Source organism: Dipodomys ordii, unplaced genomic scaffold (genome assembly GCF_000151885.1).
Source record: "Dipodomys ordii isolate 6190 unplaced genomic scaffold, Dord_2.0 Scaffold116, whole genome shotgun sequence".
NCBI classification, from domain to species: domain Eukaryota; kingdom Metazoa; phylum Chordata; class Mammalia; order Rodentia; family Heteromyidae; genus Dipodomys; species Dipodomys ordii.
The window spans coordinates 4,065,703-4,092,191 of NW_012267332.1; the positions used below are offsets into that span (position 1 = coordinate 4,065,703).

General features: G+C 40.2%; 1 long non-coding RNA gene across 1 annotated transcript; it reads left to right on the forward strand.

Moving 5' to 3' along the window:
• The first annotated feature begins 2,832 nt into the window (after positions 1-2,832).
• Positions 2,833-11,685, forward strand: LOC105995235. The gene is made up of 4 exons (XR_001175559.1): positions 2,833-4,988; positions 8,698-8,902; positions 9,852-10,005; positions 11,333-11,685. It is a non-coding gene; the product is annotated as an uncharacterized LOC105995235 (long non-coding RNA).
• Positions 11,686-26,489: the final 14,804 nt, after the last annotated feature.

Sequence of the window (26,489 nt, forward strand, 5' to 3'; positions counted from 1 at the left end):
AGCCCCCCGCCCCTGCCCCAGAACAGCTGGCCCCAGCCCCTGCCCCAGCCCAAGCACAGCATGTCCCTAGAGTTGCACCAATCTTCATTGATTTGGTACTCAAAATAAGATGCCCATTACTCATCTGGTTAGACTGAGGCAATGCCCACCAAGCTGACTGCCTAAGTCACGATTTTCCCTGCTTAGAACAAAGAATTCTTGCACCTTATATTAAATGTTACTACACTAAAGAAGGACAAGCCATTATTCTGTCATTGTTGCAGGAGTCCCAGCTCCAATATTCTGGCGGCTTTCAGTGGTCTTTTTTACATACAGTGGTTGACCACCTGAAACTCTTTGCCGAGTTATATCCTAATTATCCATAATCTACCCTTTGGATTAGACCTCAGTCCAAACCCTATTTGCACTCAGTAGGGGGACTTCAAATTCTTAACATACAGTTTATATGCTCAGTCCCAGTTGTCCTAGCCTTGCCTGCTAAGGGGGAAGATACTCTATTTTCATTACTGTGTTGGGGACTGCTTCTCTTGAATTAATAGTGTCCATAATTACATTTGCTGAGCAGAAGGCCAGATCTTGTTCTGATTTATTTGCCGTGCTGGGTATCCAACCTAGAGCCTAGTGTGTGCATGCTAAGTACCATCATTGAGCTATATCTCCAGCTCTTGGTATTTTGAGACACAGTCTCTATTAAGCAACTAAGGCTGGCCTGGAACTCACAACCCTCTTGCCTCCCAACTCCCTCCTGCCTTGCTCTTCGGAGGAGAGACATGCTAGCAGTCCTGGCTGTCATGTCCTATTAATGTGCATTGGCTGTATTTCTTACTGTAACTGAGCACTGGGTTAAAAAAAAAAAAAATCAAACCCTGACCTTTGTCATTTCTCTTGTAGCCCTGCAGTGGATAACCTCCACCTAGCTAATTGTGAATGATAGTAATTGACTAATCAAGTCTCTTGTGCAAGATTTTATATTAATTACCTACACTTTATATATTGGAACATTATATATGGAAAATTCCAAAGTTCATAGTTCTCCCCTAAAGTAATATTTACCTTTTTACATGAAAACAACCTCAAATGGGTTCTGCAGTTGCTTGAACTCAGGGCCTTGGACAGGCCAGGCAAGCCCTATACTACTGAGTGATATCCTCTTAGTTTTTGAAGAAAGGATAACTCAGCCTGGCCTGAAATTCATGATCGCCCTTCCTGAGATTACAGGCATGCCTGTCACCAGGCCTGGCCCAAACTGGAACTCTTAAATATGTATATTTCCAGTTGCTAATGGTCCCTTCCAATAAGCTAAGATCTTGACTTCTGAATGTGAAGGTGCACTACCCACATGAAATCTTTCTGCTGAATCATAAAAACCCTTGTGTAATAGCAAGGGCGTGGTTTCATACCACTTCACTGAATATAATTAATAGCAGTCTATGCCTCCACATGTTAAAGTAAGGTCTTGTTTCCTTTCACCATTTGCACTACTGCTGAGGCTCCTACCAACCTGAGATTCATTCTCTGGGGTTTTTGGAGGCATAGTTTTACTGTGTGGCCCAGGCTGGCCTCAAACTTATGATTCTTCTGCCTCAGCCTCCCAGCTTCGGGATTACTTGTATGCATCACTGTGGCCTGCACTGTCTCTGTTCATGTGCATACTTAATTTTTACGCCACTAGTAGGCGCCAGTAAAGACTCGAGTCACAATATATTGCAGTCGGAGGCGCCCACTACTGAAGATCCTTAAACTTGTAAGTGTTGTACACATTGTCAGAATCCACAGCTGTGCCTGTTAGATCAAGACTCTTCTCTGTATTAAAACAGAGAAGACTATCATAAAGGCCTTTTCTTGAGACTGAACTGTACATACATAATGGCAATTATTAATGATTCTTTCAAGTTTGAGTTGTCTCTGTTTATACCCTTTTTGCTTTTACTGAAAGAAGTGCTGTTCACTTACGGGCCCTTTCTCAAAGTGTTGATGCATAATATCAACTACATGGAGATCCATTTCACACTGCCTTTGAAGTATAACAATCATATTATACTTCATGCCTTAAAGGCTCCATTTTGAGGCCAGCTGATATATCTGATTGTATTGGTCTATGTTTCTATGCACTGGAAGAGGAAGTCATCTCCCACCCTCCTGCCTTTCCCTTTCAGCAGGGAATGCACTGTCGAGAAGGCCTTTATATTTGAACAGTGAAGATGCACAATTGTAATAAGCAAAATCATGCACCTTGAGTATTAATGTACATGGCTCATTTCATTTGAATAAGATCTTACTCTCAGACCCCATTACAGTACAAGGACAGCTAAAGTCTTCATTGGCTTCTTATTCCTGGACAAAATAATAATTTACAGGAGGGAGTGTTCACTACTTTAAGTGTCAAGTATGTGGTTTAATTGACCACAACTGTATTCCTTGGATGTTAATAGACACGACTGGGACATAGGTCATCCTGTTTAATTAAGGTTGCTGACCTGTAAGTCCCCTTTTCTTGGCCTGTCAATATGCACAATTGTATTTGTGTGGGTTGTTGTGTCCCAGTCAAGGACATCCCACCTTTGACTTCCTCTGCCTTTCCATAAGTGGTATCCAGTGCTTAAAATCTTTACATGTGGACAAGTAATATGTGTAACGTCAGTGGTCCACTGCCTATTAACTTAAAGAGCCTTGTAGCTCTTTTGTGCTATGGCAGGGGAACTTTTTTCTCCCAAGACTCCTGCTAGTAGACCATTAATATATATAATTGAAATTTTCTTGGTCATACCCCATCACCTTCCCTTTCGATCAACAAAGGCCTTCTTTTAGACTGTTCATGTGTACAACTGCACTAGAAAAGGATCTTAGAAGTAGCAGAAAGTACTTGCTTCTTTCACTTGGAAAGTTCACCTGCCCAAATACAATTCTCTAAGTACATCTTAAATCAAAACCCCAGTGCTCCTTTCAGATTTCAATATGCACCAATGCAACTGCCCATTCCCACTTTAGTTCGAGGAGTTCATCTCCTCATACTCCCTGCACATTGAAGGCATGTTAACTATGTATGAGCCTCTCTTGTAAATGAATATTAATATACATAATTATGCTTACCTTTGGATCCATCTGGTAGAAAAAGACCTTATGTTCCTACCAGTACTTAGTGATTGCTGCTGAGGAGCTCTATGTATAACCTCAGCTCTTGGACAATTAATGCAAAGCAATGCCAGTTATCAAGACTACTGGACATTCAACAGGACCCCTGTACTCTCTTTGTCTAACTAAAGCCCCCTATATTGTAATGTGAATATTTGCAATGAAGGCATGCCAAAGATAATGTGTCCTCCACACACTTCTCTGCACTACTGCAGGTGCTGCAGACCTCCCTACAGCCTCTCCTGAGACTGTTCAGTAGTAATTATAAATGGCTTTTATTTGTCCCTTAAAACTTACCTTGGGACTGACTACTAATAAGCACAATGACAATCATCAATGGTCTTTTATCCTCCTAGATCTTGTTAAGCAAGCTTCCCATTCTAGTTTCCCATGACTCAATAAAATATAAACACTACAGTGTTGCATGGACTTCTGCATCAAACAATGCCCTGTATTTCTAGTCTTTCTGCATTGCTTTGGTGCCTAAAATCCCTGAGTTGTCATGCTCTCATGCTTTCCACAAAGTCCTCTTCCTGCCCTTCTGCCCCCTGGACCCTTCTGACCAACTATGAAGGCACACAATCCAGGATTGTGCTCTCATTTCCTTTGCCCTGCCCCTTTGCTGGGCAAGGCCCTTTCCCATGGCCTTAAAAACTTAACAATCCTAAGCTTCATTGCTTTGTACAGCCGGAATGCTTCAGTTGTACTTTCCTTGGTCCCATCTGGTAGACACAACCCCTCCACTTCCTTTGCATTACTTCTGACTAATGCCAAGTACCCCAAGCTCCACTAGTGTCCTTAATGGACACAATACTGTCTGACATTTCAGCCCCAGCCCCAAATCTCCCTGCCACGTTGAGTTTGTGCAGTGCTGACCATCAAAGCAGCAGGCTGGAACTAGGTAGATAAGCCTTCGTCCTTCCTACATCTATTAATTATCCCAGTTTCAATTACTGCCACATTACTGCAGATGCTGCTGCACCTGCCCAACTTTAATACTGCTTTAGCAAGCAAAATATTTAATGCAAGTCAAGCTCAGGGAGCCCCTTTATTTAGGGCTTCCTTTACACAGTATCAACTGACAATCGTCTCCCAGGGGAGGAAGGTTCGTACTTGGTTTATATGCTTCCTTCCAGAGCTGATTTGCCTGGTTAAAAACCTCAACTCTTCTCTTTTGTATATTGCTATCATACAGTGCCAATTGCCAGGATGCAACCAGAAAAGCTGCTGTTCACTTGGCATTTGGATTACAAAATGGGCTGATCATCTGGTCATTAATTTATTGATGCCAAACAATGTATTTATACTAGGTATCAGATGCATTTATCTGGTACAATTATCTGATCATATATCTGATGACCAGTGTCTCATTTTACCGAGGTGGTGGATCTGTGGATAGAACACTGTGACTCTTGCTGACTTCAGTATTTCCAAAGGTGCTCAAGTGGACTAATAAGCTCAGTCTCTTTGGCTGTACTAGTATTGGAAAACTAGTGTTTGTTTGGGCATTGTTGTGATTTACTTCTAGGAAAACTAGTTATGCTTTGCTTGGAGTACTAGTCCCTTATTATAAAATGAGAGACCATAATGCTAAGGTGCTTTTTGTCCATAATTGGAAGTAACTAAAGAACCATCAGCCTGAAGTGTTCAGGGTGTTTCATGGCCACTGAGAATTTAATAGGAAACTGCTGAAACAAATGATTCAGCCATCACAACTGCAGTTTGTCACCACTGAACAATAATACTCCTCCTCTGAGAAGGATATAAAAACATCCACCCAGCTCCAGGTCCAGCTGTAAGAAGCTATAAGAAGAATCCTCAGAAAGTTCTAAGACTCTCTGGCTTTTTAGAATACCGTAAGTACTACTTTGTTGCTATTAAGTCACCTTTGTCTTATTCAACTTGATTTTACATGCCACCCATAGAAAAGTCAAATGGTTTAATCTCTGACTCTTCGCAATACATCTGCAATTTATGGACATATGTCTGTTAAGCAGCCAAATTTCAGAATTTGTATGTGTACTGAGCCCTCTGCTAGGATACACTGAAATGAGATAGAAATGATAGGTAGAAATGATATGATTTCATCTCTGAGATAGTTGGTTATTGAGAGCTAATATAAGCACACTTGAGTTAACTGTAGAAAATGAGCAAGTGTTGCCTTGTGAATTACAAGTCATGGTGTTACTGTTTTAAAAAGCAATGAGTTTCAACCCATTCTCAAGGGTTTACAGTTAATGTGAACAGACTATTTCTTTTTAGATACTTTAGATGGCATATAAATAACTTTGAGCTTGGATCTCTTAATTTTCAAATTAGATAAATTTGTTTACTCTCATGGCCATCAGGAAAGAGCAGAGGAAATACTATACTTGTGTAAGAACTGCCTTGTTCTAACTGGAATCCTGTCTTTGGTTGTAAAGTACCTGCTCTTAGGTTAACTAAGTTAGGGGAAAGAATGTTGCCAAGAGATTTTGAAGCTTATAAATAAAGAAATAAATAGTAGAAATACAGAGATTTTGCTTAGTGAAATGCCATAAAATAGTTTGGCTTTACTAAGCACCTTATCTAAGGATTAGAGTTGAGTGAGTCATCTTCTGTTTACCCCTGAGAATTTAAGATATTAACATAAAGATCCTTATAATATCCATAATGAGGAATCTGGAAACGTGCTCTTTTAAGAGCCTCAGATTTACTAGGCCTGGTCCCTAACATATGCTTTAAAAAACTGCACATTTGGCTTAGATCTACTCCACTGAACTCTAACCCTGTAGTCAAAGCAGAGCCCATTCTTAAAAACAATCAATACAATGGCACCTTTAGGTACTAGTAATAGCTCTGCTATTTTGTATCCAAATATTTTTAGCAACAACATGACCTTTTAGCTACAAATCTAGTCAGACCCATTGGTTAATGGAGTTCTTTTTTCTTCCCTTGCCTACTTCAGTGCTTTGTCATTTGGCAAAACCAAGCAGGCTAGAAAATAGAAAAGGAATACCTATGTCTACTGCTTCAGTTATACTTCCTAGGTTTTTAGTAACATACTGAGTCCTGTATTTCTTCTCAAAGACATTTCCAGGACACAGCTTTGAGAAATTCCAGCACCTGTTTACAGGTTCCACAGCAACTCCGCCTAGCTCCAACCTGTCTCAGTGCAGAGCTTGCCTGGAAAAAAAAAAAGTAGTTTGGAGAACTTACCTTTGTGAGACTTCCATCTTTGTCTTCAAGGGCTTTAGTTTTCTGCAGGTCGTTTCTTTTCAGCCACACTTCCTACTCAATGAGGCATTGGTTATTTTTAAGTGTGCCCACCTTTTTATTGCTGTTGTTTTTAACAAAAAGCAGAATATGAACCAGCTTTTATCAACTGCTCCACAATTTTCCTCTTGCATATACTCATCAATCTTTAACCTTCTACAATGCATTTGGCCTATTTCATTTTTATCCCTCAACACTAGTTTCCAGTAAGGTCTAAGGCCAAGCATACTGGGTCCTCATTTCATAAAGGAAAACAACAAATTTTTCCTTCCTCATCTACAGCCAGTTAGCTAGTGAGATAGTTGCTTTCTGCTTTACAGGCCTTGAGATGGTTCCCACCTTCCAAGAGCCAACTGGCTTTAAGTTCTCAGGATTTGCTTATGAATAGGACCATTTGAGCCCCGCAGGATGCAGCATGTTCATGTACAGCCAAATTCATTCCAGACTCTAGCCCTCCTAAATTTGAAAAACAATAAATGTTCTTGTAAAGACAAAAGAGGAAACGCCCAGGTCTAAGTAAGCTATTTCCAGGATTCTGGGGTCTTTTCCAACTTGTTTTTTCTCCCTCCCCCCACACCCCCCTCTACAGTTGTTACTGTCTTGAACTAGTAAACATTTTAGGCTTTCTCCAGATATTCTAGTTGGGGTGGTGGTTCTATTCCACAAGTTGTCCAAAAAGTACACCATGTGCAAACAGCCAAAACTGTTCTATTTACTGTGGCAATACAAATTAAAAGAGGGAATGCGGCAAACCCAGGAGCCAGACAGGTAGTGTGATTAATGTAATTTCTCAGTTCCAAAAACTGATTAAAAAAAAAAAAGCTACAATACAGAACTTGAGGGGAAAGGGTGAAAAAGTGTGGCAGTGGGGTTCACTAGATGAAAGTGAACTATACAACTCATGGGTGCAGACAGAAGGGAGGGACTAGAAGAGTGAGGGAAGGGAAGACACTGTATGAAAGGAAATGTACTCATTACCTGACTCATGTAATTGTAATCCCTCTGTACATCACCTCTATAATAACAATAAAGTTAATTTTTTTTAAAAGAAAGCCAGAAACATCAACTAGGTGCTGGTGGCTCACTCCTGTAGTCAATCCTAACTATTCAGGAGACTGACATTGAGGTAGCACTAAGCCCTAAGCCATAAGCTCAGGGACAGGGACAGTACCCAGGCTCTTAGTTCAAGCCCCATGACAAGAAAGAAAAGAGAGAAAGAAAGAAAGAAGGAAAAGGAAGGAAGGAAGGAAGGAAAGAAGGAAGGAAGGAAAGATTGATCAGATTGAAACTTTTTATTCTATACAGATTTTCTGTTTGAACTTGTAGCCAAAATTCCTATTCTAAAGTGGACCCTTGAATCTTCAGATTCTCCATCTGTTAGTCTATAAAACATAAACACTGCAAAAGCTCAGGTTATATGTTCCCTCAACATTCCTCCATGTAGCAATTATAGATGTCTGTTTCTTCAAAAGTTAAGAATTGTCTTAAATGTGAATACAGAATCACTTCAAAAAGAAAGAAAAAGAAAAAAAGAAAGAAAGACTACAAGCATAGTCTGGGAATTCTAGTAATTATTCAGTTCTACATTGTTCTTGGGGATGAGAAGAAATAGAGCTGAAATGCATAGAATTCTCACAGGGTTATGCTGACAGCCAGAATATACAGCTCTCTATAGTGTCTCTTAAGTGTCCCTCCCTCTATTCACACAAAGAAAAGGGAATATTTGATTGAACTCAACTGTTGGAGACCCGAAACCTGCCTGAGAATGCTCTGGCCTCTTTCAAACACCTAATTAACAAGTAGCCATTCTCAGAAATTCCCAGGTGCACATTTAGATAACTTCCATAACAAACTACATCTGGCTAACCTTAAAACTTCTCTTATCTCCAGCCCTAAGCAAACGGCGCCTGGCTAACCATAAAAGAAATCACAGGAGATACCTTTAAGATGAGCACAAGGGCCAAAAGGATAAGCATGACCCATCCCTGACCCCGGGACTTCTCACCCTTGCTTCTGCAAAGTTTTTTTTATTTTCTTCCCTTCCCCTGTCCCTTCGGGTATATAAACCCTGCCTCACTTTAATAAAGCAGACCTTGACGCGACTCAGAACGGCTCTGTCTTTCTTAATGCGCTTGGTCTCGATCCTCTCTCGCCCCCCTTGGTTCTTTCAGGAGGTGCCCCCTCGGATTCCCCACAAAATTACCTGGCCTGCTGGACGGGTCACTCAACCATTAGTTAGTTACTCATTGTGACAGACTTCATCAGTGTACTGATTTTTTTTAATCATTTTTTTTTCTGTCTCCTTTCCAGATGTTCCCTAGAAAAACTTCGTTGCTTTGCAGTGTTAGTGACCTCTTCCCTTTGAGGATCGCTAGGTGGAGATGGGGCATGAGGATCCTCCAAGGGAAAAGCTCATTATCACTCAGCAACAATACTAGGTCAACAGGTTTTACTAATGTACGTTCCTGGGTCCAAATAGGAAGATGAAGACTCACAGATACACACATCAAGATGGGTAAGTCAAGCTGGGCACCTATGGCTCACGCCTATAATCCTAGCTACTTAGGAGGCTGAGATCCGAGGATCGAGGTTCAAAGCCAGCCTAGGCAGAAAAGTCCCCATGAGACTCATCTCCAATGAACCACTCAAATAACCAGAAGTGGCACTGTGGCTCAAAGTGGTCAAGTGTTAGGCTTGAGCAAAAGAGCTCAGAGACAGCATCCAGGCCCTGAGTTCAAGCCCCATGACTGACCACTCCCCCACCCCACCCCCAATAAAAGATGGGTAAGTGAGGGCTGGGAGACCAACAGCATTCAGTACACCAAATCCTAATTGTATAGGCCTTGTCCTGTATTCTTCATGAAGAGTTTGGTATTCACCATGAGATGCTTTCATGATAGGAATCCTTGAAATGTTTTCACTGATTAGAAAGACCCATGGGTTTTGAGATAAAATGACTAACAACTTGTTAGACTCACCTAGAGCCAGTATCCCTTGTAGATTTTTCTATTGGTAAACAACTACCTCCCAAAAGGTCCCCTTCTTTATCTCAAAGAGCAACATTAGGGATTTGGAAATATTAACTCTGCCTGTATTTTGGCAGTCCTGAGCCAAGATACTTAAGGAACACTAACTTGGCTGTTGTGGTCTTTAAACTCTTTTATCTGTAGGTTTGTTTTTATGTCAGTTATTCATTTAGAACGCCCCCTAGTGGACTGGCATTTAAAAAAAAACTCCAGTCTTTAGCTGCAAGTCTAAGGCTAGGACAGGTGAAAGCCCCTCCAGTGACTCATTAATGCTATTTTCCTGTGCTGCTAAGCGAGGAAACTGTATTTATTGATCTCTGAGGCTAGAAACTTCATGCCCTGTGCAAAGTTTTTCCATCTTATTTAAATCTTCCATGATAACACAGTATTTCATACTTCTTTGATGGCATTTTACATGGTTTCTTTCATTTTTCTTAGCTCCATCTGCTGCTGAATCATTATCCTTCTCAAAGGCAGTACAGAAAGTGGAATCTTCAGCATGATCAAAAACTGTGAACACGACAGGACACTGGCTTGCCTATCTGAACGTCAACATGCCTGGCATACTACCATTTTAAAATAACAGAATGGAGTAAGTTGTTTAGGTTTCAATCCTGTGAGGCTTTGTTTGTTGGAATTGGTGTTAGATGGAGTGTAGTGGTCTAAATGTAAGATGGGACAATGACCAGGTGCTCATATTATCAAATAAAAGACATGGCAGTCTGTTTACCAGTTGTATTACACAGGGGCTGAGCCTCTACTTATCTTATTCTGTAGAAGCTTAAATACTGAGAAGCCTAAATGATAGTTTTGGCTTTCTGCTGAAGGAGTGAGCCTTCCTCATGTCCCATTGTGAAAGAATATATGTGTGGCTAAAATGTATTAGTGCAGTAGCTCACACCTGTAAACCCAGCAACTCCACAGGAAGAGATCAGGAAGACTAAGGATCTGGGCGAGTCCAAGCAAAAAGTTAGACCTCATCTCAGCAAAAAAGCTGAATATGGTAGAACATATATCTGCCATGCCACTATAACCTATCATGACATTCCACTTACATGGAATGTTTTACTAGAAGCACCAAAGTCCAGGTTAGGCCAAGCAAAAATTCGAGACTGCCTGAAAAAAATAAAAGCCCTGGATTCCATTCCTCAGTATCACCCAAACAGAAAAGGCTGCAAGTGGCACTGTGGCTCAAGTGTTAGACTTGAGCAAAAGAAGCTCAGGGACAATACTCCGGCCCTGAGTTCAAGCCCCAGGACTGGCAAAAATATATAAATAAATAAAAAAATAAAAGCAAAAGTGCCTGGGTTGAGGGCTTCGGTAGTAGTAGTTCAAGGTTTGGAATTTAAGCTCCAGTACTATCAAAAAAGAACAAAAAAGTATAAGAAGAAACCCAGACCCTAAAATAGCCATCATAATTGTGAAGGGTGTGAAAATCCAGTTTTCTAAAGAGAAAAAAAAAATCAGGGCCCTTTGTTAAAATATTCATCCCACTGGGACAACCTAGTCATGGAGTTCCTCCTAAATATTTGTAGCACAAGGTTTAAATCCTTTCTGTTACTCATTAGCTATTGGACCTCTGGCAATCTAGAGCCTCTAATTAGACTTGTTTATCGGTGAGGCATAAATGAAATGAATGGAAAGTGCTTAGTGTAGTGTCTGGCACATGCTCAGTAAAAGGAAAACCAAACCACTCGCCATTTCTGGTGCTTGGCAGAGTGCGTAAGCTCTGGTTCTGCATAAAAAGAACATTTCTTAGCTAAGCATATATATGTAAGCAGAGGAGCAACTGTACTGCTGGTCCTAATTATTGCTATTATACTATTGATAGTTGTGTAAGAAGTAGTATTGGTACATAGTCACTCATTGCAATTACTAATGGCACTTTCCTTTTTGGTCTTTTTGTGCCTCTGTCTCAGGTCTCTCACTGTATTTTGTTCCTTGTGATTTTCCTCCTGCGATAGTCAATCCTGTTGCTTCTTCTCCCCCCCCCACCATGTAATTCTCTGTCTGTTTCTTGATTGAGTGATCTTTTAATCTTTAAAGAATGTCATACCCATTTCCATATTTCTCTTGCTAATGTCTTTATGTCTATATGTGCCTTTTTCTGACTTGTGCCTTTTCTGCTTTTGTTCCTAAGTGTGATGTACTTTGTCTTACATGTATGTTACTTTTGTCATTTGTTGCCACTCCTTGGTTCTTCTCTTTCTGGCTTCTCTTTCTTATCTTTTGTGTGCTTATTGTGCCTGCCCTCATTTCTTTTTCTCTTTGTAATGTCGGTCTCTTTTCCTTTTCCTCTTCGTAAAATCTGATTGTTTGTCCCTCCTTTTCCTTCTTTGTAATAGTCTGATTGTTTCTTTTCCTCTTTCTCTTTCTAAAGTCTAATTAATTGTTCCTCCTTTTCCTTCTTTGTGATACAATCTGATTGTATCTTTTCCTCTTTCTCTTTGTAAAGTCTGATTGTTTGTCCCTCCTTTTCCTTCATTGTGATACAGCCTGCTTGTCTCTTCCTTGTTCCTCTTTGTAAAGTCTGTGTGTCTCTCTTTTTCTTCTTTGTGATGTCTCATTGTCCCTCTTTTCTTCCTCTCTGAAGATTGCTCACTCCCCTTTTCCTACTTGTTGGTTAACATTTCACCTTCTAACTCTGGCTTCCTTCAAGCCTTTCTGCTCCTTAGCTCATATTTCTTATCTATACATACCCTTTCTGCTTCTGAGTCTATTCTCTTTATTCCTCCTTTGTCTATCTTATTGTGTGCTATTTGTGACTTCGTTTCAGCATTACTCTTTGCTTGCTTATGTTTCTTTCTTTCTTGTTTTTTCTTTTCTGCTTACCTTTGAGTATTTCAGTCTCTTGGTGAATGTGTCTCTCTATTTCATGTAATCCTCTCTTGGATATTTCTTTGACTAAGTGGCCGTCTCTCTGTATGTGTGTGCATGTCATGTGTGACATACATGGGGTTTCCTAACCCCTTCCCAATAGGTCCAGACTATCAGCAACCAAAGTAAGCACTGGAGAGTTGTTCATCATGCCAGGCCGCCCTGTGAGATGCTCCAGGACCACAACACCTCGCAACTAGAAATCAACTGATGACCTTTGATGGGCTTAAAAGAAGACAGAAGACTTGAGACTTGAGTGTACTAGGATGAAATACCCCTATCTCAAGATAGAGGGAGGCTGGAGACCTGAGGCCAACAGAGGCCTCAAAGAGCCAAGATATAAAGAAGGCCTGGCTGAGTTGAATGAAACACTTAAGTTTGACAGAAGCCAGAAGGCTCAGGATAGAGGCTGTTTCTATGTGGGACTGACATGGCAAGTGTAAGGACTGAGACTTATGACACAGGCCCAAGACTTGAGAAAAACCCAACGTTGTAGCTTGAACATAGAAGACCCAATGATAGAAGGATAGAGACACAAATATGACCCAGGTCTCAAGCTTCCCTACATGGACAGATGACCTCAAAGAAACATCTCAAGCCTAAAGGCTAGAAGCTAGAGACCTGAACTCAAAGGATATAAACGCCAAGACAGGGCAATCTCAAGATGAGAACCCTAAACTCCAACTCTTCCCACTCTAGGACATTATCAGTTCTCCCCTTCTAGTTCTCTTATTCTCATTTGATATGTACTTTATTGTGTTGCTGTTTACCTTATGTAAGTGCATATTATCTTTAGACTGACAATAACTATGCACAGGCTGATCTTGAACCCATTTTGAATCACAGTTTTTAGCCATTCATTAAAGTTTTAGTGTCTGTAAATTTCCATTTTTCCTGACATCTGCTCCACTTGAGTGAGTCACCAAAAACCAACCAAAAACCAATGCTTTTGTTATTCCCCCAGGAGCAAGCCTCCATACAAATCTGTATTCCCTAGATTCCCTACCTTAGAGGCCCTAGGCTGATGAGAAGACAAAAGCATTTGGCTGTTGGGACCAAAACAAAGTGCCAGGCTCTAGAGAGAATGTGAAGAGATGCACCTGGCCAATGAGAAAAATTAGATGAGACATAGACGGATGTGGCAGCCTCTGAGAAGCACTAGGCAGCATGGCCTTCCTTCTTTGAGCCTAGGTGAGCAGGATTTCTGGGGTTGGGAATTTCTGGTGATGGTTACCAAACGAGTGATTGGATTTGACAACAAGAGTCATCTCTGATCTCCCTGCTCATAGTAGTGGTCAAATAATCTGGTGGATCGCACCACTTACTGCTGGGTTTAACACCCACCTCTCGGCTTAAAGATGAGAGAACTTGGGACTCATTAATAAAGAGATGTAATCTTTTCCTTCATTTTCCCCTCTTTATGAGGGAAGTTGATTTAAATGATTGGTAGGTAATATGGATGAAATCACAAGAGATGAAAATAAAGTATGCTCAGTTGCATTATAATTAGCCATGCAGAGTACCTTGTGCAATGTACTTTGGGAAGCACTGTGTAAGTATGGAATCAGATCCAAAATACTGTACACTTTGTAGGCCATATGGTCTCTGTTGCGCATTTTTTAACCTTTTAAAAAGGTGAAAATATTTTTAACTTGTGGATCTGTCCTGATGCCCATAGTTACCAAACTCTGATATAAAATGCCAGAGAACATGTTTGAATAATATGAATTCTGTTCTCTGTGTTTGTCCCTGAGCTGAGCACTAAGGATATACTGTTTCTTTGTGATCTTATTCAAGTGATATGAAGAAAAGTAATTTTGTGATCTTACTCAAGTGACATGAAGAGAAATGAATGTGCTTTGTAAACCATAAAGCACAAGAAACCTTGTGAACTTACATGCTGATGATCAGTACTTATTACCCATTACATATGGTTTTGTGATACACTGCATATTTAAAAAGCATTAATGTATTGATTACATTAATGAAGTAATAATAGTGGATAAATTCAATAAAACATGCATTGAGACACACCTCCAACCCTTTGCTATGAAAACTTTTAAAAAAGAAGCACAAATAACAAAGTGCTTTGTTACAAAATATATACTACTATAATGAGGGCTCCATAAGAGAAATTTGTATATTTCTACTGCTCTGATGGTTTAGAATAAAAATACAGTATTCCAGGTTGCAGAAAAGAAACATCAAAGCTGCTTTTAAAGTACAAAAAAACACAAATACAAGGTATTAAGCTATTATGATTACTGATAATGTGCCAAGTAATATGCTAGATATTAAGAGATACCAAAAGGATTTAAATAAAAATTTTTTTTCATGGCCTATGCCTATCGTCTTACTGTCTAGGGGAAATGGAGATTGAGAAGGCTTCAGTTGTGAGCCTTCAAAAAGTTAATGAGACCTCATCTCAACTAACAAGCCAGAGATATGATGGTCATGCCTGTATGTAAAAGCAGCGTTAGGATTGTGGTCTGAGGCCAGCCCTGAGCAAAAACCATGAGATCTTATCTGAGAACTCAAAAAAGATCTGGGAGCATGGCTCAAATAAATGGTAGAGCACACACATACCTAGAAAGTACAAGACCCTGAATTCAAACCCAGTCTGCCTGCCCCCATCCCCCCAAAAAAAGTTTCTCAAAGAACCAAAAACTCAGAAAATAGCACATAGTAAAGTGCTTTGTAAACTAAAGAAAGCACCATGCAGACATTAAGGATCTGTTGATGGATGAATATTAACCACTTCTTACATACCAGGTATCGTTTTGGTACATAGAAATCCAAGAAAAATGCTCCCATATAATGAGAAAGTTTATGCTCTATATTTAGACATAAGGAATGAGATAATGCTTACTTACTAAAGTTAAAGCATTACTGGCGAAGTTGAAGTTCAAGTAATCTCAGTAAAACTTAACTTGCCCAGGTAACTGAGCAAGAGAAATATAAAGGAGAGTATGTTCTCCCAACTGTAAATTACTAGCTGTAATAAGTAAAGCTGCCAGTAGTCATTGTCTCGAACTTCTCATTGGCTCCTTGACCCACAATGAGAAGGAGAGCATACTAGCTGTGTTGAAGTAAATGCCTGCTGTCCCAGCACTTGGGAGGCTAAAGCAGGACCAACACTTGAGCCTCAAAATTTTGATACCAACCTGGGCAACATAATGAGCCCTCATCTTTTTGAAAAGTTATACCAACTGAGAAACTAAATACTTATTGATGAATGATTCAATTCTGATTGCCTTACACGTGAACCCACTCATCTGGGCACATTAAAAGCACACAGCTTTGTGTGGCCCCAGCTTAGAAAAGACAAATTAGCCTTTTGTGAATTCTAAAGCACTCTAGTAACTACTGATTTTCTCATTTGATACTAAGTGTAAGGTTTATGAAGTCTTTTCACACTTAGTACACTATGAAAATAAAATAAAAAACATTAAAGATCGTTAACTGTTGAAACTCTTTTAATATGTGAGGCATTCAATGTCTGTCTGATAAGCATCAGAGTGGGTGGCAGCCATTTGTCAGGTGCCGGTGTCTTTGCTAGGCACTGCGACACAAAATGTCAGAATATATTATATAAAAATGAATTTATAACTTAAACTGTCCTACATATATAAGCAGTAACTGTGGAATGAATGATGTTTATTTACTCTTTACCCCAGAGATAACTACCTGGGGATATAAAAATGGGGATATAAAAATATATATTATTACTATTATCATTACTATTGTACCTTCAACCTGAGTATGGATTGGTTAAAGCCTACAGTTCTACTCACATGGGAACTGTTGGCTTGAGCAGTGAATACAGGCAATGAAGACTAGTAATATATACTATGGGAGAGAAAAATTACTTCTTATTACAAAGTGCTTATAGGAGAAAACGAAGTAAGAAGTGTAAGATCCAGCCCACTTTGCCACTTCTAAGACAAGGAGAAAATAGATTTGTCTAAGACAATGTGCTAAAGGCTGGCTAACTGAGCCTCCTGTGTAGAAGAACCCTTGCTTAATTAAAGACATAGAAGTTCAAAAGAATAAAGAAAAGCAAGATGTGAAGATAGAAAAGCAAGGTGTGCTTTTTCCATCGAGCTTAACTGTTGAATGCAGATGATGGGGGTGATTGAGAACCATCTTAAGCCTGGCATAAGAGTCAGTAAAGGAGTAAAAACAATGGGCTCAGGTTTGTTATTTCCAGAGGCCCTAAATTCAATCCCCATTATCACCAAATAAAAACTTGCAGTGGCTCTAAAGTTCCTAGGCCACTAGGAGGCAGCCTTATCAGAGCATACTAACATACTAGAGCAAATGTACTCACCTCATGGTGGCTAAGAAACAGATAGGAAGAGCCCAAGAGGCACCCAAGGATATAATCCAGATTACTTAATGCCTCAAGTTGGGCCCCAGCAACTAAAGTTTCCAGCACCTCTCAAAATAGCTGGGGTCTAAGCCCTCTTCACAGGAGCCTGTGGAGGACACTTAATATTCAACTCTTAACAAGGCATCTTTTATGTGAAGAATGCCATACTAGGTACTAAAGGTAAGAGCCATTATATGGACCTAGTATAGAAGACAATATTATTGACCACATCTTTTAGATCTATTTCATTTTTTAGAGTATGTTAAGAATCCCAGGCTGGCCTTGCATTCATAATCCTCTGCCTCAGCTTCCTGAGTGCTAGGATTTCAACATGCACCACTACTGTAGGCTTATAAAACAGCTTTGATTTAATTATATACTTGACTTTCATTATGAGGTATTAGTGCTTGATGAATTACTTAAGTACGTCTGGCTCAGAGGACCTATTGGCTTGCCTTGGACATTTATAAAGCTGAGGAAAAAGGCAAGATTCATTCAACCAAAAATGGAGACATTTTCATTATTCACAATGCGCCAGAGTTCAGTTGTTCATTGGCCTACAATGAGAGCCACTGGAAATCTTGAAGGACTCAAAAGTTTGTCCTTTTATTCATTCATGAAACATAATGATTTTCTAATAGTTAAATGGTTTCAGAGGAGAATCAAGAAAAAACTGATTACCTACTTAGACCAGAAGGCATTTGAACATTAAGAAACCATTTTACATATTTGCTATATTTTGTAAAAATGTATTAAATCTGAATAAAGTATTTTTCTTAAGTACTGATGAAAAGGAATAAACTTAAAAGACCGAGCCCCAAAAGCACTTTATCTTAGATTATGGCAGAAACACAAGAATATATTGAGTCTACAGTTCTCTCTTTAGTTGAAAACACTTAACAACAGCTGTCATAGGACAGACACCAAGAAGGAGCAATTAAACAGAGCACCTTCTCTTTGACATGCTTGGTAGAGTAAGAAAAAGAGAGAACTTTCTCATTCATTTATGTAAATATTGCTGGTGATCTAAATGTTAAATGGATCTGTTCCAAAAGACAATCAAATTTGGAGGTACAATGCAAAAGCAATAAACATAAGTATCTTATGTCAAACCATTTGCTTGAAAGACATTTGCTTATTAATTGGCTCAGACACTACAATACAGGAAGGTTTACTATTCATTAATTTCTTCATCCATTTTATAAGTATATTTAGGAACCTATTGGATAGAAGATCCTTAGGTCCTCAGTGGACTCCAGCGGCAGGGGAAAAAAATGCATACATTCCCAGAAAGCTTCTGAAACCTTCCTTTATATCTCTTTTGTGGTTAGAGCATAACTTAGTCCCAAATAACATTATGCAGTTTAAATCCTAACTCCTCTTCTACCATTCTGGCCACTACAATGAGCAGAGCTGGCTTTAAAGCAAACTCATTCCTTAAGTTATTGGAACTGAATAATTGACACTTTATTTTTCCTAGCCCTTGCCTTAATTTATCCATGGGCAGGAAGGATGACAGCCAATGAATTCCCAAACCCCAGTCTCATCAGCCTGAGTTGTGGAAAACCACCTATACTTGAGCCACAACTGTTTTCTGAAATACATTGACAAAACTTTACCCTTTACAGACTCACGTGTATACAGTGATGAGATCTCTTGTAGAAACAATCCGCAGGCAGTACAGCGTAAGGCAGAGAGGGAGACATGATTTCGCTTGGAATAGCAGCTCAATTTATACCTTAGAAATGGTCTATTAAAATCTACTCAAGAAATGGTAGTAGAGGACATAACACCACATTTTTCTTTACCATGCTTGCTTAAATTTAAGACTAATTAATTTGGAAATAATTGGCAAAAGCTAGAGGAAAAAACGCACCAAAATTGAAGCACCAAAAAAAACCCCGAGCAAAATGCCTTCTAAATACAGGGGTGAGGGCTTTGACCTTTTCCATTTTTATTCACTCACAGAGGGTGGGCCAGGAGGAGAGTGAAGGAAAAGGTTAAACCTCTCTAAGGCTGGGATTCCCTTGGCTCCCCTGGTTTTAACAAAATTACTGGCTGCAGGCCTAATTTGGGATTGCTTTTTTAAATTTAATGCAGTTCCAATAACCAATCATGGTCGAGATGTGGTAATGATTCGTTAGTTTTCGAGGAAAAAGTATTTATCTGAATGGCTCTCCACTAAACCTTGGGTTAGGCAGGAATGGAATTTAACTGAACCAGTGTGACCTCTCTATGATAAAGCTGAGTCAATTCGTGACAATAGAAGATCTCATTCATTATAATTCACGTATCTGAACAAGTTTGTTTAGTAATCCAATAATGATCTCCATAAATGGAGGAAATTTTTTTTTATGGAAAAATGTAACTGGTGGAGGGTACAAGGTTGAAGAGGATTTGGAGTGACATGTATTTTTAAGTAGGCTCCAGCTGAAGCATTAATAATGTTTGGCTGGACTCAGTAACACTCCTTTAATCAGGTAGGGGTGGGAGATGTTCTACTGGAAAGTGGAAAGGAGAAAGTTACTAAAAGCCTTCCTTTCGCAGTTTCTGCCATGGCTGCCACTACTGTTTAAACAAGAATTCCAGAACATTCTATCAGCATTTGCTTTGCTCCCAAGAAAACAAAATCTGCTTTTAAAGGAAATAACTTCATCTCTCCTCATCTACCACAAAAAGGAATCTGCCAAAATGCTAAAAGGACTGGAAGACCAGTGTGAACTGACAGAATTGATAGGACCACCTGTGGAATGCAGACTCTGTTGGATTTTGGGTGCCTTAAAAACTGAAAAGCCTTATTCTGCCATGATGATCACCACACAGAAAGAGGCATTTGCATGTCACTAGTGAGGCAAATTGGGGACTTTGTTAAATAAAATGTTCTGTTTTGGAAAGTTTGCATTTCTATGTGGTGAGTTCTAATCCGGTGTATTCCTTGGCACTATCTACTTTAGGATTTTTTCCCCTCTTTTTTTTCTCCCTTCCTTTCCCCCTCCCCCTTCCCCTACCCTTTTCTCCCTTCCTTCCTTTTTTCTTCCCTCCCTTCCTCCTTCCTTCTCTTTCTCCCTTCCCTTCCCTTCCCTGCCTCCCTCCCTCTCTTTCTCCATTAAATACTTGTCACCCTGCTTGTCTGCTTGGAGAGATGATCTGGGAGCGAGGTTTGATTTCTTCTAGTTTTAGTTGCTATGGTAAAGATCCTAAAAACACAGTCCAACCAAAACAATGTGATAAAGCAGCATATTACTTTGGATCAGGAACTATGTAAAAGTTAAGAATAATGGTAAACAAGAAGGCTGTGGGAATGGAGAAGCTTGCCTGAGGGACAAACAGTGTAAGCAATTAAAGAAGTTAACAACCCCAGTCCTTGAGCAGGAATCTTTGGTGTTTCTAGAATTCTGAATGATTACATACCCAAAGATTAGATTGCTGACATTATAGACCTACAAACCAGCAGTGTTTTACAGAAAATGAGTTCCCATTGCTTTGAAGGAAAACTTGCTCCCAGAGAAATGCCTGAAGCAGCGATGGGCCAGGTGATGATCAAATACACATACTTTAAAAACTGATACCCGAAGAACTCCTGGCATACATGTTCCAGGGAAATCTCATCATAAGTGAGAAATGTCTGAGGTGATAAAATTGACAGTATCCAGAGGCTTTGCCTCTGAGCTAGGGTCCTCCTAGATAGGTAGCCTTTACTGTTTACTTCCACTCCCCTGCAAGTCTTGAGTATGTGAGACCCAAAATCCATGTAGAGCAATGGGCATAAGTGAAGAGAATCCTTCCTAAAGTTATTCTTCCTGTGTTATAAAGGCTCTGACTGGAGGTTTTGATTGCCTAGGTATGTATGATTGTTGAGCACTTAGAATGTCGCAAGTTCAAATAGAGATGCATTCCAAGTGTAGCAAACCACCATATTGAACTGATAAGAAGGAAAAGAGAGGGCAATACAAAGAAGAGGGGGAAGCCGGCATTGTAGCTCACGCCTATAATCTTAGCTACTCAGGAGGCTGAGATCTGAAGATTGTTGTTCAAAGTCAGCCAAGGCAGGAAAAGCCATGAGACTCTTATCTCCAATTAACCACCAGAAAAGCTGGAAGTGTCACTGTGGATCAAAGTGGTAGAGCAAGCCAGGCGTTGGGACTCATGCCTGTAATCTTAACTACTAAGGATGCTGAGATCTGAGAATTGTGGTTTGAAGCCAGCCCAGGCAAGAAAGTCTGTGACACTATCATCTCCTATTAACTTCTCAGAAAAAGCAAGACGTGGCACTGTGGTTCAAATCATAGACAGCTAGCCTTGACCACAAAGAGGTTCAGGGATAGTGCCCAGAGCCTGAGTTCAAACCCCAGGACAGTCGGGGGGAGGGGGGAGGGGGAAGCGGCAGAGCATTATCCTTGAGCACAAAAGCTCTGAGACAGTGTCCAGGCCCTGAGTTCAAGCCCCACAACAAACAAGAAAAAAAAAATAAAGGGAAAAACAGTTTGATTTGAGCAGCATTGCTAGTGGTTAACTACTTAGAGAGGACTTGTCACTTTGGGAGCTTAGTAGTTAAGGCAGAAAGGTCTTAAAATAGACTTTGTAGGTAAAATGGAAAAAGAGCCAGCCCCCCCACCTTGCTCTCTTTAAAAGAAACGTACATTTTCAAAACCAAAGGGTAGATAGAGTAGGTTGTTAGGGATGTTCTTTTGAGTGGACTCTAATATTTTTCAAAGAAACATATGCTCCCCACCCCGTGCCTCTTCCCTACAGGTATTATTACTAATAAATGATTACCAATAAAAAAAATTATCCAGGAAGCCCAACCACATTATAAAAATGGAAGACTCAAAATGGGCCGAGGTAGCAATAAACTATGTGGCCCTCCTTCACCCCAATTCCAAGAGATCTTTGACAATATAGCTGCTGGAGGTTAAAAAAGGATACTGTTTGCTGGGTGCTGGTGGCTCACACCTGAAATCCTAGCTACTCAGGAGGTTGAGATCTGAGAATCACAGTTTGAAGCCAGCCTGGGTAGAAAAGGCCATGAAACTCCTCTTTAACTACCAGAAATCCAGAAGTGGTGCTGTGGCTCAAAGTAGTGGAGTGCTAGTCTTGAGTGAAAAATCTCAAGACAGCACCCAAGCCCAGAGTTCAAGCCCCATGACTGACAACATGAAGTAAAGAGAGAGACAGAGACAGAGATAGAGACAGAGAGAGCAAGAAAAAAAGATTCTAAAGAAAGATGAAATAAGGAAAGAGAGAGATCAAGAAAAGAAAGATTCTAAAGAAAGAAAGAATGAAAAGCTACTGTTGTTACATAGATAATTCTGTCAGCATTATGTGGTTTTCGTCACTCACTTCAGTTAAATTCCTCTGACTGTTGGTGTAGCACAGTGTCAGCTGCATAATTTCCATTAGAAAAGTGCATAAAAATGCACATAGTAAAGCTGAGATGCCTGGGAAGCCCACAGGAAATGACTTGCTCAATGGCCCAGGCTAAAAGTAGCTGAGCCTGACTTCTTTTTTCATTTTCCTTTTTTTTATTGTGAAAATACTGTACAGAGGGGTTACAATTACGTGGGTAAGATAATGAGCACATTTCTTATCAAGCATTGTAGCCTCCTCCTTTTTTTCCCTTCCCATCCCTTTCCATCCTCCCCCTCCCCCACCAAAGTTGTAAACTTCGTTTGTCTACATAACGACTTGTACATCTCATTGTTGCAATGGGTCCTCCTGTATCCCTGTTTTAACAATTTGTTTTTTCCTTTCCCCTCCACATATACCAACATCATATATAGTGAAAGCAAGGGTTATACCATGGGGGAGGGATATACAAGGCAACAAAGACATAATCTTATAAATATGTTAGAAACAATCGCATGAAAGATCTCTCTCTCTCTCTCTCTTTTTTTTTGTCAGTCATGGGGCTTGGGCTCTAGGCCTGGGAGCTGTCCCTGAACAATTCATGAGCCTGATTTCTATACCAGAACTTTCCTCAGCATCTGTCCTTATAGTTTCTTTTATAAAGAAAAGGTAAGTTCATGTAAGAAAGTTTGGATTGCAAGTAGTTTCTAGTTACAAATCTCTACCTACTGACTAAACCTGTGGTGGAGTAACCGCTCAAATAAAATAAGGCATGTTCTTATCAACAGACCAGAAAGAAAAGAATGTGTCCGCTTAGCGCTGGTGGATCATGCCTGTAATCCTAGCTACTCAGCAGGTTGAGATCTGAGAATTGCAGTTCAAAGCCAGGCCAGATAAGAAAGTCCTAAAGACTCATCTCCAATTAACCACCAAAATACTAGAAATAGAGTTACAGCTCAAAGTGGTAAGAGCACTAGCCTTGAAATCAAACTCAGAGACCGACATTTAAAAAAAAAAGGACTCACTCAATTCCTTCAGTGCCAACACTGGGGGAAGAGAAAGGAGCTGATGAAAAAGGAAAAGCCTAGTACCAGGTTAGCAAGAAGGGATAGCTAAGTAAATAAGTGTTCACTTTAGTTATCATTTAACATTTTTGGAAAAAAAAGAACTAGCGAGAGTTCATGTACTTCTCATAGCAAATCTACATACCACTAACAGGACTTCATAATGAACATAATGGATCTGAAACAGAGGCTAGAAGCCAGTTGCTGGTGGCTCACACCTATAATCCTAGCTACTCAGGAGGCTGAGATCTGAGGATCGCAGTTCGAAGCCAGTCCAGGCAGAAAAGTCTCAGTGAGACTCTTATCTCCAATTTACCACTCAAAAACCAGAAATGGTGCATGGCTCAAGTGGTAGAGTGCTAGCCTTGAGCCAAAGAACTCAGGGAGAGTGCCCAGACCCTGAGTTCAAGCCTCACAGCCGACAAAAAAACAAAACAAAACAAAAAAACGAAAAACAAAAAACAAAAACCCCAAACACACACACACACACACACACTAGATTATCTTATTTCATCTCTTTCCATTGTGCTGTCACTGTGCTTCAGAATGTATGTTATGCAGGCTGAGAATAATTTGAATGCCAAACTGGTGGCAGAATTAAATGGGAACCATGCATAGGTTAAAGGCATATCACCATGAACTGCATATCTGTGTGAAAAATAGGAAGTAGGAAATGGTAAACATTGTTAGAGCCAGTGTCTTCAGTGGAAAATTTGGTTGAGGAATATGAAGTTAAGACTTCCCACTTGCAGCCCATTTTACCATTTGCAGTGAGTGATAGCAAATATTAAAATCAGCAATTATAGTCGTAGTTAACTTGGGGAATTAAAAGTAAACATACGGACCTATTGTAGTTTTTCTAGATTTAACACCTAAATGACAGTGCCAGTCACAGTCCAAAACTGGTTGGTCATCATAAACAAGCCATCATTTATTTCAATGTCTGCCTTAACTAAGTTCTTAGGATTTCCTATCTACAACTTGTACAGCCAGGGGCACTGTCAACATTCCCACCATCAGTTTTTCCTTCTCTTAACTCCATTTAGCTTTGATTTTCATTTACAGTATTTATTACTTGTAATAAGTGGTCAATTGTAATCTTCATTATGCATTTTTGTCACTGGACAACAAAGCAACACACAGGACATGCTTTCTACACATGTGCCTAATGTAGAAATAATGACCTATCGGCAACAGAAAACAGTGATGCAAGCAGTCAGGATCATTATGCAAATCATTTACATAAAAATGTCCTGAAGACTTCACAGTAAAATGTACACTCTAATCTCACAGTGGGGGGAAGAGCCAGTGGCTCACACTCATAACCCTAGCTACTAAGGAGGCTGAGATTTGAGGATAGCGCTTCAAAACGAGCCCAGGCAGAAAAGTCCATGAGGCTCTTTTTTTTTTTTTTTCTTGGTGGGTCGTGGGGCTTGAACTCTGGGTCTGGGCGTTGTCCCTGAGCTCTTCAGCTCAAGGCTAGCACTCTACCACTTGAGCCACATCGCCACTTCCGGTTTTCTGAGTGGTTTATTGGAGATAAAAGTCTCATGGACTTTCCTGCCCAGGCTGGCTTTGAACTGAGATCCTTAGATCTCAGACTCCAGAATAGTTAGGATGAGCCCAAGTTAGCATGAGCCCAAGAGGCTTTTATCTCCAATTAATCACTAAAAAACTGGAAGTTAGTAGAGTGTCAGTGGCTCACGCCTGTAATCCTAGCTACTCAGGAGGCTGAGATCTAAGAATCATGGTTCAAAACCAGCTCAGGCAGGAACACTCGTGAAACTCTCATAACCAATTAAACACCAGAAAATGGGAAGTGGTGCTGTGGCTCAAGTGGTAGAGGCTCACTTGAGCTGAAGAGCTCAAGGACAGCGCCCAAGCCTAGAGTAGAAGCCCCACTACCGACAAAAACAAAAACAAAAAAAACCTGAAAATGGCACTGTGGCTCAAAGTGGTGGAGCACTACCCTGGAGCAAAAGAGCTCAGGGACAGCATCAAGCCCTGAGTTCAAGCCCCACACTCAACAACAACAACAAATCACAATCTACCATGATAACTAAAATTTGAGCCATGGTGTTAGGAGCTTTGTATTAACTAAACCACGGTAACTGAAATTTCATGCATTCTCAAACTGCAAAGCAAAGACTGAGTTTTTATTAATTGCTATGAACGCTGACCACTTTACTATGAAATAATTTATTACTATGTGGATTTACATGTAATACTGTAAGATATTAAATGTATGCTCTCAAATATTAACTACTGGGCTGGGAAGGTGGCTCAGTGGTAGAGCGCTTGCCTTGCATGCCTGAGGCCCTGGGTTCGATTCCTCAGCACCACATAAGCAAAAAGAAAAAAGCCAGAAGTGGCACTGGGCTCAAGTGGTAGAGCGCTAGCCTTGAGCTGAATTGCTGAGGGACAGCACCCAGGCCCAGAGTTCAGGCCCCACAACCGGACCCCCCCAAAAAAAAGGATTTGTTCAAATATTTACTACTTTAAAGGAAATTTTTTAGACATTTATTAATTCCATGCAGACTTCAATAGATGGACTATATTGAACAGAAAAAAAAATAGATCCTTCCTGGGCACTGGTGGCTCATGCTTATTATCAGACTGAGATCTGAGGCTTGTGGCTCAAAGCCAGAAAGCAGGAAAATTTGAGACTCATCTCCAATTAACCACAAAAAAACCAGAAGCAGAGGTGTGGTTCAAGTGGTAGAGCCTTAGCCTTGAGCAGAAAAATCTAAGGGGCAGTGCCCAGGCCGAATTTAAGCCCCAGTACACACACACACACACACCACCACCAAAAACAACAACAAAACAAAACAAAAAAAACACAACAACAAAAAAAATCCCAAATAACAACAACCCCTTAACCTGATGCTAAGCGAAATGAACCCCAAGATAGGAACACAAGAGATTTTATCTTTTTTTTGTTCATTTTAATGTACTTACAATGTACTATGTGATATTTTTGTTTCTTTGTATGTTCTTCCCCCATGGTACAACCCCTGTTGTCACTGTATTTGATTCCGGTGCCCTGCATCTTGTATATACATTTTTCTAATTTGGGATAGGGAAAGGAAAAAACAAAATGCTGGAATAAGGATACAGGATGGCCCATTGTAACAATAAGATGTACAAGACACAATGTTCAAAATGAACTTTACAACTTTGCAGTGGGGGGAGGGATGAGCTGTGGAGGTGGGGAGAAAAGGCATGGTAGGGGAAAAATAAGGGAGGGGGTAACAATGCTCAATAGGAAATGGACTCATTGGGCTAGGAAGGTGGTTCAGTGGTAGAGCGCTTGCTTTGCATGCATGAGGCCCTGAGTTCGATTCCTCAGCACCACATAAGCAAAAAGAAAAAAGCCGGGGGGCTGGGAAGGTGGCTCAGTGGTAGAGCGCTTGCCTT